General features: G+C 40.9%; 1 pseudogene; it reads left to right on the forward strand.

The window, feature by feature from the left end:
- Positions 1-841: 841 nt before the first annotated feature.
- Positions 842-2,245, forward strand: LOC118902338 (annotated as a pseudogene).
- Positions 2,246-5,832: the final 3,587 nt, after the last annotated feature.

Here is a 5,832-nt window from a genome sequence, read left to right on the forward strand (position 1 = left end):
AAGAGAAGCCATCACAATGAGAAGCCCGCACACTGCAACAAAGAGTAGCCCCACTCGCCACAACTAGAGAAAGCCTGTGTGCAGCAATAAAGACCCAACGCAGCCATAAGTAAGTAAGTAAATAAATAATGAATAAATTCAGATTTTATTTTTTTTAATTTTATTTTTTCTGCTGCATCACACAGCATGTAGGATCTTAGTTCCCCAACCAGAGATGGAACCCGAGCCCCCTGCAGTGGAAGTGTGATGTCTTAACCACTGGACCACCAGGGAAGTCCCCAGATTTTATACATTTATTTATTTATTAAAAATTTATTTATTTATTTATTTTTGACCGTGTTGGGTCTTCGTTGTTGTGCGCGGGCTTTCTCTAGTAGCAGTGAGCAGGGGCTACTCTTCGTTGCAGTGCACGGGCTTCTCACTGCGGTGGTTTCTCTTGTCTTGGAGCACGGGCTCCAGTAGTTGCGGCACGTGGGCTCCGTAGTTGTGGCACAGGGGCTCTAGAATGCAGGCTTGGTAGTTGTGGCGCACGGGCTTAGTTGCTCCGCGGCACATGGGATCTTCCAGGACCAGGGCTCGAACCCGTGTCCCCTGCTTTGGCAGGCGGATTCTTAACCACTGCGCCACCAGGAAGTCCCTATACATTTATTTTGCAAGCTTCTTTCAGACAGACACAAAATATACGGTTGTCGACAGAGTGGAGAGAGTCAGGAGGCTGCGTCTGGCTCCAGCTTTCACAGCCACTGCAGTACGTTGAGCTCCATAGAGACAGTGCCCGGGCAAGTGAGAGCCGGATGGGCACTGGGCCCCCCTGTGCCTCACTGAGGAAAAATAATTAAACATGGGCAAAGGAGATCCTAAGAAGCCGAGAAGCAAAACGTCATCCTATGCATTGTTTGTGCAAACTTGCCGGGAGGAGCACGAGAAGAAACATCCAGATGCTTCAGTGAGCTTCTCAGTGTTTTCTAAGAAGTGCTCAGAGAGGTGGAAGACCATGTCCGCTAAAGAGAAAGGAAAATTCAAAGACATGTCAAAGGCAGGGCTTCCCTGGTGGTGCAGTGGTTGAGAGTCTGCCTGCCAATGCAGGGGACACGAGTTCGAGCCCTGGTCTGGGAAGATCCCACATGCCGCGGAGCAACTGGGCCCGTGAGCCACAACTACTGAGCCTGCGCGTCTGGAGCCTGTGCTCCGCAACAGGAGAGGCCATGACAGTGAGAGGCCCGCGCACCGCGATGAAGAGTGGCCCCCGCTCGCCACAACTAGAGAAAGCCCTCGCACAGAAACGAAGACCTAACACACCCAAAAATCAATCAATCAATAAATAAATTAAAAAAAAAAAAAAGACATGTCAAAGGCAGACAAGGCCCGTTATGAAAGAGAAATGAAAACGTATATCCCTCCTAAAGGGGAAACAAAAAAGTTCAAGGGTCCCAATGCACCCAAGAGGCCTCCTTCGGCCTTTGTCTTGTTTTGTTCTGAGTATCATCCAAAAATCAAAGGAGAACATCCTGGCCTATCCACTGGTGATGCTGCAGAGAAACTGGGAGAGATGTGGAGTAACACTGCTGCAGAGGACAAGCAGCCTTACGAGCAGAAGGCTGCTAAGCTGAAGGGAAAGTAGGAAAAGGATATTGCTGCATACCGAGTGAAAGGGAAGCCTGATGCAGCAGAAAAGGGAGGCGTCAAGGCTGAAAAAAGCAAGAGAGGAAGGAAGAGGAGGAAGATGAGGAAGAAGAAGAGGATGAAGAAGAAGAAGAAGATGATGTTGATGAAAAAGTCAGTTCTAGCGCAGTTTTTTTTTCTTGTCTATAAAGCATTTAACCCCCCTGTACACAACTCACTCCTTTTAAAGAAAAAATTGAAATGTAAGGCTGTGTAAGATTAGTTTTTAAACTGTACAGTGTCTTTTTTTTGTATAGTTAACACATTACCGAATGTGTCTTTAGATAACCCTGTCCTGGTGGTATTTTCAATAGCCACTAACCTTGCCTGGTACAGTATGGGGATTGTAAATTGGCATGGAAATTTAAAGCACGTTCTTGTTGGTGCACAGCACAAATTAGTTATATATGGGGATGGTAGTTTTTTCATCTTCAGTTGTCTCTGATGCAGCTTATACGAAATAATTATTGTTCTGTTAACTGAATACCATTCCATAATTACAAAAAAAAAAAAAAGAAAATAAGTTGCAGCTGTTTTGTTGACATTCTGAATGCTTCTAAGTAAATACAATTTTTTTTATTAGTATTGTTGTCCTTTTCATAGGTCTGAAAATTTTCTTCTTATGGGGAAGGTAGTCTTTTGCTTTTGCCATTTTGGATCAGACTAATCATTACAGTGTTTATCTTTCATACAGTTAGCTGATAAAAAGCTTTTGTCTACACACCCTGCATACTCATGATGAGGGTAATAAAAGTTGAACTGAGACAGTTTTCATCCATAACTGAAACTCAAATCTTGATCAGTTGATATCAGATTTCACATAGCCCAGTTACATTTACAAAGTGAAGAGTAACCAATCTACTCACAGGACTGGATTATTAGAATCAAACATTTTGAAAGTCTGTCCTTGAAGGACTAATAGAAAAGTATGTTCTAATCTTTACATGAGGACTCTACATTCTTTAACTCCCATTACCATGGAATGGCAGCTATATTTGCAGTTCCCATGTTAAAGACCTGAGAATGTATCCCCAAAAGCATGAGCTTAAAATACAAGACTAACATATTAAATTTTTTTGTTGACATTAGTCCCAGCAAAGGCTCTGGAAAAAAAGTGCTGGCTATAAATGTCTTCTCCTATTTTTCTAAATATGGATTGTTTAGGAAACTTGAGACCCTCCATTAAAGGTACTTTTAATTAATTGGGCCAACTTTTAAAATTGTATACCGCATTTTAAATCAGGTATATTTTCCTATATTATGGTCTGCCCCTTTATAAATCAAATAGACATGAGGGAAGAAGACACTTAAGCTTTGTGATCTCAGTATGAATTATCTGATTTATTTGAATTTGAATTTTCTTTACAAAACTCAGGCTCATTCATTAGAGTCATATGTTTGTCTGCTTAGCAGTTTAGGAAACACTTTGGCAATTTTGTGGTTTTCGAGATTACCATTCTCTTAAAGTGCCAGTGTTTTAAAATAGCGTTCTTGTAATTTTACACGCTTTTGAGATGGAGTGATGTTTTGTTATATAATGTGGACTTGGATTCTTTCCATTTGCATTTGTTTATGTAATTTCAGGAGGAATACTGAACATCTGAGTCCTGGATGATACTAATAAACTAATAACTGTAGGGTTTTAAAAAAATGTACGGTTGTCTCTTCTTTTGTGATGTCACTAGTCATGTTCAATCCATTATTAGTTCTTTAGGGGATACAAAGTGGTGATATTTTAATTCTATCATTGCTTCTTTATATATTAGCTGGAATATTTCTACAAAGAGAAACTTCTCCTTACCTGTTTGGTTATCCCTATTTATAGTTCCCTTAGAAAAGCAGGATAAGTACTTGAACCAGTTTCAACATAAGAATTGGTTCTTGGCATGGAAAATGCAAATTGAATCTGACATGGATCCTGCCCTCAAGGAGCGTCCCATTTGGTAGGGGGATAAGAAATGTGGACAGAAGTGATGAGAGAATCCAAGAGGTGCAAAGGATTCTGAGTATGTCCAGAGGACCATTGTTCCTAAGAGATAGAGCTGGCTAGGACTCAGTGCTTCTGGATACTGGACATCAGGGGGACCTAGTAAAAGTGTTCACATTTCAGCGGAACCTCTAAAGATGGGGTGGCAGGGAGTGCCAGTTGTTCTCTAACATTAGATCTCCCCTTCTTCTAAGCCTGGGCTCATGGTGTCCCAGAAATAAGATAACTTTTTATTCTTCCTTGCAGTTTGGTGTGGCCATATGGCAAAGTTCTGGCTTATGGGCTGTTATGAGAAAAAGTAACTTGTGTGATTTCCACATTGTACCCTTAAAGAGAGGGCAGGCCTTTCCCTTCCTCCTCCCCCATCCTACTGCTCACAAAGTAGATGTTGTGGTACCCCATCTTGGAACATGAGGACCAGGAAGCATCATAGAGATGGCAGAGCAACAAGATAGAAGGAAACTCCTGGGTTTCTGGTTGCCCTATGAGCCACTGTACCAGCCCTGGATGCTATCCAACTATGACAAGAACAAGGAATAAACCTCTTCCCCTGATGGGATAGCCGTGGTGATGGGAGTGCCATCTGGGGTCTCCCTTGAAGCATCTAGTATCTGCTGGTGCTAGGAAATGGTGGGAAAAGGAATCCAATTCAAAGAATGTAGGGGAAGGAAAAAGTGTGAGGCAAGGTAAATGTTTTCACATTGAAGAAGAGGAGAGAGCAATTAAAATATCCCAAAGTCTCTTAAGGGTAGGGCTATAGGTAGTTTTGAAAAGCATTGACTCTCCCTTTTCAATCCTGAAGTTTACTCAATGTGAGAATCAGGCTAAAGGTGTTTGTTACATTGATGGTCACATGGCCAAAGGCATTATTCACGCACCTTTAAAAAGTGAAGTGTTTTTTCAAATATTTTCTATATATTCTCAGAAATTATCTGATAGACGCTTTAGCACTCTTTTATTCACATTTAGATTTGAAATTCACATGGAGTTGGGTTTTGTGTATGGTATGAAGTAAGGACAAAGTTTCAACTGTTTTAAAAATCATCCTTTTTCTTATTGCACTACAGTGATAACTTTGTCATAAATCAAAGGCATTTGGGAGTATCTGCTAAAATTGAACATACATACACCCTCTGATCCATTAAGTCCACTCCTAGATGTATATCTAACAGAAATGCATTCATACGTGCATGAAAAGAGAGATTTGAGAATGTTTATAGCAGCACTACTCAAAATAGCCCAACAGACAACAATATTGTATTGTAATCATCAAACTTGCTAAGAGACCAGAACTTTATGGGTCTTAAGGATCATCATATATGGGATAGAGATGCTAATTATCCTACAATGGCAATCATATTACAGTATATAAATGTATCAAATTAACATGATGTACACCTTGAATTTGTGCAACGGTATATGTCAAATATATTTCAATCTTAAAAAGGTTAACTGTCCCCCAAAATAGCCCTAAAATGAAAACAACCAAAATGTCTATCAACAGTAGAATAGGTAAAGGAATCATGGTATATTCATGCAAGAAAATAGCATACAGCCATGAAAACAAGTGAGCTAAACTATATACAATAACTTTGATAAATCTCAGAAACAAGTTATTCAGTGAAAGAAATCAAAAGTAAAATAATATAAACTATCTCATTCTATGTATATAACGTTTAAAAATGGGCAAAACAAATCTATGGTGTTAGAAGGTTATCTTTGGGGAGGAGAGTAGAGTTAGTAACTGGGGGGGACCCGCAGAGGGTTTCTGAGGTACTATTAATGTTCTATTTCTTAACTCGCGTGGTGGTCACCTTGTAGTAATTCTTTGAACTGTACATTCATAATGTTTGCATTTTTTGTATGTGTATTATATATCAATCTAAAAGTTACTTTAAAAAAGAAGTTGGGGGACTTCCCTGGTGGCACAGTGGTTAAGAATCTGCCTGCCAATGCAGGGAACACGGGTTTGAGCCCTGGTCCGGGAAGATCCCACATTCCTTGGAGCAACTAAGCCCGTGTACCACAACTACTGAGCCTGCGCTCTAGAGCCTGGGAGCCACAACTACTAAGCCCACGTGCCACAACTACTGAAGCCCGCATGCCTAGAGCCCATGCTCCACAACAAGAGAAGCCACCGCAATGAGAAGCCCGTGCACCGCAGCGAAGAGTAGCCCCTGCTT

Source organism: Balaenoptera musculus, chromosome 10, assembly GCF_009873245.2.
Source record: "Balaenoptera musculus isolate JJ_BM4_2016_0621 chromosome 10, mBalMus1.pri.v3, whole genome shotgun sequence".
NCBI lineage: Eukaryota > Metazoa > Chordata > Mammalia > Artiodactyla > Balaenopteridae > Balaenoptera > Balaenoptera musculus.